At 34.3% G+C, this 9400-nt stretch overlaps 1 pseudogene; it reads right to left on the bottom strand.

The window, feature by feature from the left end:
- Positions 1-9400, bottom strand: part of LOC102862830 — a 43004-nt pseudogene that overhangs the window by 27510 nt on the left and 6094 nt on the right.

The raw sequence follows: 9400 nt of genomic DNA, 5'->3' as shown, positions 1-9400 counted from the left end.
TATCATTCAGTTAGAACCAACTCATAGCTGACCCTCCAATAGGTTTTTGAAAGCTATGAGTTAAATGAAAAGGGGTTCTAGTAGTCTAGCCATTAAGAAGCTGCACTATAATACCAAAGACACATGGTTCAAATCCATAAACTGCTCTGCTGGAGAAAGATGGGCAGTATCTTCCTATGTGATTTACTGCCTCTGAAAACCAGCTGGAGGGTCAGCTATGGGTTGGTTCTGACCTAACAAGACAAAACAACAAATTACATAAAAGGAGATAAGTCTTTCTTTTGCACAGCAGCTGGTGGGTTTGAACCATCCACATTTGGGTTGAGAGTAAAGCTACTTACCTAGTAGGCCAACAGAGACAGCGATATATATCAATTAGGGTGAGTTACAGTTGTTAAGTAAGGCAATGACTCTAATAGCATAAGTGTACAGAACCTTACAACTAAAAAAGCATATTTAAAATTACCTTTGTAGCCTATGAAAATGATCAGATTTTTATATTTTATTGGTGCTCCCCCAGCCCCCTACACACTCTCTTTCTTGCCTCAAGGAAGTAACATTCAAGGAAAACACCATTTTTAGCACTTGCTATTAAATAAAACAAAATTTTATATTTAAGTAAAAAAAATTTAATCTTACCAGGCTGGGGAAAGATTCTATTTTGTCATCTGAAATACTTTTTCCATTTATAGAAATAAAATTGGGCTTTGAAGTCAAACCAAGTATCTGAACATGTTCATATTCCAGGACGGCAGTTCCTGAGAAGCCATTTTTAATCACTTTTGTTTTCAACTTTCCCTGTTGTTATGAAGGGGGAAAGCATTTTTAAATAAATAACAGCAATACACAGAAGTATGCAAATAAACGTAGTTCAGAAAACTGCCAATACTTTAAAACATATTTCTTTTTAAGACCCCTGGAACACAAGGTTGTTGTTTCTTTTTTTCCAGAAAATAAGCCATTATGTTATAACAAACACTAAATTTTTTCACTTACATTACTGAACTTATATTCTGCATAGAAAAAGTGTCCAATTCCAATAGAATCTGTAAAAATAAGCATTAACATTAGACAATAAATATCAAGTTTCTTTCTCACTATTTATTTTTAATTCTGATAATCACATTTCAAGTCTATTATCTTTTGGGATAGAAATTACCTGGCAGTATATAAAAAGCAGTTGATTAACACCGAGTATATATAATTGCCAATATACCTTTCCGACTTTAAAAAATTCTATTGCTTGGAAAACAAACTAAAAACCAAACAAGTAGTGTGAATCTAGTAAAATATATCATCTTAGCATGCCCCTTATCCGTTTTTCTTTCATTTTACATAGAAAAATAGGATGGATTACTTTCAAGCAGAATTTCAAAGTCTTCATTTACAAGAGGAGATATAGAACAGTGAAAGCATAATTTCTTCCACTTCTCTCTAAGTTGTCCATTTAATTACGAGATAGAGTACACCTGAAGCCTTTGTTGGCTCTTAATTTTATTTTATTTTACTCCCCATTTCTAAAATTGACAATCAATTTCAAGTGTGTAGACTTAATGAATGTCTTATGAAAACATTAACTGACCAAAAAAAGAAGACTAAAAAAGGACACAGGAATGTTAGTTATCCTGACAACCCAGGCAATGGGTCCTCTAATATGTCTTAATTTCCATCAAAAACAATCTATCCTATTATTTCTATTTATGGCTAGGACTATCTCTCCCTTTCCGGCTTCACTCTCTTTCTTCACTCTGTAGGATTTATGGAGGAAAGGCAAGGAAAAACCAAGACTGTAAGATCAGATAAAATCAATAGCTTCACCAGCTAAGCCTTTATATTTTCACAGGTCAAGCTATCCCTCGTACTATTTCTCTTCCTTTTTTCTCTTTTATAAATTTTATTTTAATGAAAGTTACAGAGACTTTGGATTTTCACTCATTCATTGTTGTATTTTTTCTTTCTAAACCTCCATTTGTTTATTTTTTCTTTTTTATAGCATACTCTTTCCATTTAATTTTCCCCCATTCATTCATCGTTGCATATTTTCCTTCCTGCCCACCCCTCCCCCAGTTTGTTTTTCTCTTTGAAAAGAAAAAAAAATTCTTTCATTGTGATACAATCTCCTCCCAAGTCCACAGTACACTTTACTATGCATTTCTTTTTCTGTAATCTTGTCATGAAAATACCTAATCCTATATTCCTTTTAAACATTTGTTTGTCAGTTGTTCACATAGTGCTCATATGCTGCTGTGACGCTGAAAATATGGTATGTAAGTACAGTGTGATAATATATATATATAATCAGGCTTACTGATAGTAGACAGGTTTTAGTGGAGTTTCAAAATTTTAAGATTATGAAGAAGGATTTTGAAATAAATTCTAAAAATTAGTCAGGGAAAACCTGATTAATAGTAGTAAAGTATCATCTGATATAGTAACAGAAAATGAACCTTTCCAGTTGGAAGGCACTCCAAATGTGACCAGGGAAGAGCTGCCACTTTAAGTTAAAATGAACCTTAATGATGTGGATAAGGTAAAGTTTTAGAACTTATATTTGCTGATATCATATAACTCACTCAAAATTAAGAAAGACAGCTGAAAACATCCATTAATGATTGGAACATGGACTTTATAAAATTTAAATCTAGGAAAACTTGAATTAATAGAAAAATGAGCTGAAACTCCTAAGGTTCACTATCCTAGGAATTACCAAGGTGAAATGAAGTGGCATCAACCATGTAGAACAGCATAATCAAATGATCTACTGTGATAAAGTGATCAAGAGGAATGACATTACTCATCATAAAAAAGGACAATTCAATACCTACCTAGTACAGCACTGTTGGCGATAGGATATTAGCCACACTTTGACAAGGAAGACTAGTTAATTAGATGACTGGAATTTTCACAACAACTGCTAATGTAAAGATGAAGAAACTGAAGGTTTTTACCAAATTCTGACGTCTGAAATGAACCCAACATTCATTCAAACTGCACTGATAATTGGCAATTGGAATGCAAAAGTTAGACATATTGAAGGGTCAAAAATTAGAAAGTATTAAAAAAAAATTAGAAAGTATGGTCTTGGTGACAGAAATAATACCAAAGATCAGATAGAATGATAGAATTTTGCAAGACCAGAAAAGTTATATGGTGATATAAAGGATATCAGACATAAAGAGAACAGAAGTCAGTAACAAGACAAGAAAGCAGAAAAAAACCCCAAAAAATTTATGTAGGAAGAGATTATCAGTGATATATAGTAATATCCATACACTTAAAAGGAAAACTCATAAATGTGGCTACTGTTGGAATTTATACAACAAATATTAATGCAAAGATGAAGAAATTGAAGAGTTTTACCAATTTTTGCAGTCTGGAGTTAATCAGATATTCAATGAAAAGGCACTAATAATTACTGATGCTTGTAATACAAAAGTTATAAGCCTTAACTTTTGCCCTTGAATATGGAGGAGTTAAAGTAAAAAGAAAAAATAAAAGTTGAAGTGAAACATGGGATTTCAAAGGCTGTTTGAAAAGATAAAACATTATAATAAAATGTGCAAATATCTGGAATTAAAAGAAAGAACATATTTGGTATTTCTCAAGCTGATAGAACTGGGGAGGAATCAAGAATTGAGCTGCAATATCAAAGGATTATATTTGCAAAATAGTGAATGAAGCAGGATGCACTGACAAGAAATACAAGGAATCCACAGAATTACTGTACCAAAAAGACTTGATCAAAGTTCAAACATTTAGGAGGTAACTTATGATCAAGAATCAATGGGATTGAAGGAAGAAGTTCAAGCTATGCTTAGAACACTAGTGAAAAAGAGGGCTCTAGAAACTTATTAGTTGATATTTCAAAAGAGACATGCCAAATAGAAGCACTCACTTTTCTATGCTAAGAAATTTGCAAGACAGACAACTAATATAAAGACATTCATATTTGAGCCTATTTCAAAGAATGCAGATGTTATCAAGCACTGATATTCATATCACACACAAGTAAAATTTTGCTGAAGAGGATTCAAGTTTCCATTCACAGGGACCTGGTAGAAATTCAAGCTGAATTCAGAAAGGGACACTGAATGAGAAAGATCATTGCTAATGTCAAATGGATCTTTGCTGGAAGCAGAATTTATCTGTGTTTTATTGACTATGCAAAAGTATTCAACTGCATGGGTCACAAAAAATTATGATGAAGAATGGAAGTGGGAAGAATGTTCCATTGCTGTGATTGTAACAAATGCCACAAACCAAAATGGACATGAATTGTTAAATGGAAAACCTACTTGCTTTGCAAACTTTTATCCAAATCACAATAAAAAGTTTTTAAAAAGAAAAAAATGGGAAGAATGGGAATTTCAGAACACTTAATTGTAGTTATGCATAATCTGTGGATGGACCAAGAGGAATTTCTCATGTTGAAAAATCTAAAGAAAAAAAATCAAGTTTTAATACTAAGCAAGTCGATAGGCAAAGAATTGAGCCAACAGAATGAGGGGATGGTACATGGTTTAAAAATTAAAAAGGTGAGTGCCAGCTTTATACCCTTTAACTACACTTATTCAATATGTATGCTGAGCAAATAACCCAAGAAGTGAGACTGTATGAAGAAAATTTCAGCATCAGTATTGAAGAATCATTAACAACCTGTAATATACAGATGTCACAACTTGACTTGCTTACAGCAAGGAAAACTAGAAGAACTTAAGGATTAAAACCAAAGACTAGTCGTCAGTATGGATTGCATCTCAAAATCAGGAAAACAAAAATCCTTATGACTGAATAACATCATGATAAATGGAGAGAAGATTTAAATTGGCAAGGGCTTTTAAAAACTTGAATCCACTATTAATGAACATGGAAGTTGTAGTTCAGAAGTCAAACAATATTAATTACACCAAGCAAACTTGTCCACAGTGAGTTGAGATGCTAAACAAAGATCTTTGACGGTTCTAATCCATCAATTGCTCCATGGAAGAAATATGAGCAGTTTCCTCCTATGCAATTTACAGCTTCAGAAAATCACTTGGGGCCAGCTGTGAGTTGGTTTCAACTTGACAGCAATGAGTTGGTTGGAATACAAAGTGGTGTTAAAAACCAAAGATATGACTATAAAATTAAGGTGCACCTGGCCTAAGCCATAGTATTTAAGTTGCCTCAATAGCATACAAAAACTGGACAATGAGTAAGGAAGAAAGAAAAATTGATGCCATTGAATTATGTTGAATATGAAATATATCATGGACTTCAGAAGAATGAAGGGATCTTTTATGGAAGAAGTATAAACAGACGTTCTTTAAAGCTGCAGATGATGGAGCTTAATCTCACACATTTTTTAATGCTGTCAGGAGGGGCTAGTCCTTGAAGGACATCATGCTTGGTAGAGAGTCGGTAGTAACAGAAAATCATTAGACAATGTGGCTGGCTTGTCACCATGGCTGCAAAACCAGGTTTAAACACAGTGTGATTATAAAGATGGCACAGGAATGGGCAGTGTTGTGTTCCATTCTGCATAAAGTCACAGTGAGTCAGAAATGACTCAATGGCACCTGACAACAGAGTTCCTATACATCCTTCCCAGATCAGTGTTCCAACTCTCCTCACTATAGTAACGTCTCAGCATTTTTTCGTTGTCTCCTAACAGCTATGCTACTAAAGCCAATTTTGTACAACTTTGTCTTCAAAGTTCGTTATAAAAGTGGGACCTGAATTTCTCCTATATTGTGAAGGAATGAATTGGGGAAAAAGAATTTCTTTTAACATGCAAATACAAAATCATTGTATTTCATTAGCACCTTTCTGGAGGCAATATTCTCACTTGTGCTCTTTAACTCAGTGGAGTAGGTAGATATAAGAAACATTTCATGTTTCTAGACAGTGACATTGAGAAAAGTGGTGATGTTTATTGATGATGAATATTGCTATTCCCTTAACTTTAAGTAAACTCATACTAAAATCCAGAATATCTCAACCATTGTACTTTGTTACTCAGCTTACCAATAGAGTCACCATCATCCCAGAAAAGGGAGCCATGTGCTTGCTTATATTCATCTAGAGCAATTATGAGGCCAAAAGGATTCAGATGGCTGTAGAAAAAGAATGAAAAGTGGTGTTAATTTTTTTCTTTCATACACATGTATTTTTATTTTTAGGGTAAAACAGTAAAGATAGATTTTTTTTTTTAGAAATTTATATTCCCAAGGGGACTAACGTCCCTTCCTGGAAGGAGAAACAGAGAGAAAGGCCCATAATTATGTATTTTTAGTGTTAGAAAATGCCAACACCTACAATCTCCTAGAACTACACAGGGAAAAAAGGTTCGTTTTTTCCTTAAATAACCTTCCAAATGTTCACTTTGTTTGTGCTTGAACCACTCAAATGTTAGGAAACTTCCAATACCCTTAACAACCTATTTCTACCTCTGAATCTGAGAAATAAAGAGATAGTAATGGGACACACTTCCCAAACACAATTCACAAAGTTCCATCCACTGAGGGGGGAAAAGGGATAGAAGTTTTATGGTTAATAAAATATATTGAAAGTTAATTGTGATCATTGACCAAACCAAATGTCATTAAAGTGACTAAACTACATGTGTGAAGACAGTGGAAATGTCAAGTGTCCTGCTACTTACAAACTTACCACAATCACATTAAAAAAGGTATACCATGCATATTATCATAACATGGATAAAGGGTCAGCTATGGCCTGGTTCTGACTCAATGACACACAACAACAGCAAGTTCACTTCTCCGTCTTTTTGAAATGTCTACAGCAAAGAAAGACCTTTTGTTGTTGTTGATTCCCGTTGAGTCGAGCACGACTCATAGTAACCCTATGAACAAAAGGCCTGAAGCCTTTCTATAATTATCATCATTTATCAAAGTTCATAGTTTCCAGAGGCATGCTGTTTAGGAAGTGGAAGCCACTCCTGATAGACCTACCAAAAATAAATAAATAGATAGATAGATAGATAAAAAAATAAATCATTAAATCAGGATCCTGGTAGTTAATTTGGAACTCCAGAGGAAATGAGACTTGAATAATAATTTGGACAGCTGCAGTGCTGGCAGACATAGTAACATCTTGAAAACAAAGATGTCAGAATTTACCTAGCACATATTTGTGCTACTAAAAATGGAGGCAAGCAAGTAGCAACGATTTGATCATAATTTCTTGTTATTGTATGCCTTTGAGGCAGAACCAAATTGTAGCTGACTCTTCAATTTTCTGAGGCTGTATATCACACTAGAGGAGAGACTGCCCATCCTTCTCTCACAGAACAGCTGGTGGATTTAAACTGCCGGCATTTTGTTGGCATTGAAACTCATTACCATTAGGCACAAGAGTTCCCCTAATGAAACTTGCACAAGGAGAAAAAAAGTTCACCATGTAAGAGAGAAAAAAACCCCAGCTTCTAGAGTGAGTTGCACACTTAATATTTCTTTAGGGAAATATTTTGGTTTTATGTAGCATACCATGATTTCCTATGCTATTTTTCTTACTGAAATATTAAGGATGAGATCTTCTCTTTTTTTTTCATTGCAATGAATAGCCAATTTTAATATATTAAAGTTAAAACATACCTATTATTAAGGTGGTGGTTGTTGGTGGTGGTGTGCTGCAGTGAATTGGCTCTGACTCACAGGAACCCTATATACAACAGAATGAAATGAGAGGTCTTGGGCCAGCCTCACCATCTTTGCAATGATCAAGAATATGTTTGCAGTCACTGTGAAAATCCTTCACATTGAGTGACTTCTTATTCTTTGGAAAAGAAAGGAAATAATGTCTTTTCCCAGGAAATTTTCTCCTTACAACATGCCTAAAACAAATGAAGTCTCATCACTTGTCAGGTATTCTGACTATATTTGTTAGGGGACAGAATTGCCAGTTCTTTTGGAAATCCACGTTGTTGTTATGTGTTGTCAAGTCGCCTGCGACTCATAGCAACCCTATAGACAATAGCTCTGAAGCTTGTCCTGTCCTGAAACAATTTTATTGACCCATTGTCCTAGTCACTGTACCAATCCATCTCATCTGGGATCTTCCTCTCTTGCACTGTCTGTCCCTCCACCCTTCTGAGCATGATGTCTTTCTCTAAAGATCAGTCTTTCGTGGCCATATTCCCAAAGTATGTAAGATAGAGCTTCAGAATCCGAACCTCCAAAGAGAAAGTTCGTTTCACTTTCTCCAAGACAAACATATTTGTTTTCTTGGTGGTCCATGGAATGTTCGAGATTCTTCTCCAGCATTATAACTCAAAGGCATCAATTCTTCGCATATTGAGTATTTTTTACCAACACCACAATTCAGAGATCTCAATGCTTCCTTATTCATTATCAAATTTTTACACGAACAGGAAGCAGCTGAAAATACTGGGGCTTGGGTCAGGTGCACCTTGTCTTTAAACTTACTCCCTTGATCTTGAGCACTTCAAAGAGGTCCTTTCCAGTAGCTTTTCCCAATGCAATAAGTGTTTTGCTTTATTGACTGCTGTTTTCACAGGTGTTGATTGTGGATCCAAGTAAAATGAAATCCTAGACAGCATTTTTCATTTATAATGATATTGTTTATTGATGCAGTTGTAAGGATATATTTTTTCCTTCATACTGAGGTATAATTGTATTGAAGACAACAGTCTTGCTTCAAATCTTTACTTCCAGCAAGCAAGGCTGTATCATCTGCATCACACAGGTTGTTGATGAGTCTTCCTTTAATTGATTTATCTTCCTTTAAATGATTTATTACCATCCACACAATCAAATCTCTGCCTAGTCAACGCAACTAAGTATCTTTTTTATTTTAGCCAAGAGCCATCTAAATATCAGAAAATACCACCTGATATTTGAAATATCAGTAGCATAGCTCTCAATATGAGAACAATAGGCAAGCCACTGAAGTACGGCAAATTAACAGGCAACTGGTGGCTATCCAAGTTAGTGGTTAGAAACAATAGATGTAGTTTACGAGGGGCCCCGGAGTTCTTTCAATATTTTAAAAATGTACTTCCTTTTAACAGCTAAAAATATTTTGTTTAATTTACTTTGAATTAATGTTGACTAGAAGTTTTGATTTGTTACTAGGTATCTGTGATATAATAAAAATTAACAAATTACAACCTTTTAAAAATATACTTGTATGAATAGAAATCCAAAGCCTCTGTAAATTCTCACTGAAATTAGTGACAAATTTAAATTTTTTAAAAAAGAATTAAGTTAGAGTAAGGATGGCAATGGATTTATAACTGCTCAAGCTAATAACACTATATCGTGGCATGGAGGAGGAATAGTGGAAATGTATCCACATTTACAACATCCCTCTTACCAAAACCATTTATGGAAAATAGGTACTGCATTGGAACATATATCTCTGGATTGGAGATGATGAT

Source organism: Elephantulus edwardii, unplaced genomic scaffold, assembly GCF_000299155.1.
Source record: "Elephantulus edwardii isolate Elephantulus edwardi_28Jun2011 unplaced genomic scaffold, EleEdw1.0 scaffold00065, whole genome shotgun sequence".
NCBI lineage: Eukaryota > Metazoa > Chordata > Mammalia > Macroscelidea > Macroscelididae > Elephantulus > Elephantulus edwardii.
This window is presented reverse-complemented; position numbering and strand designations above follow the sequence as displayed.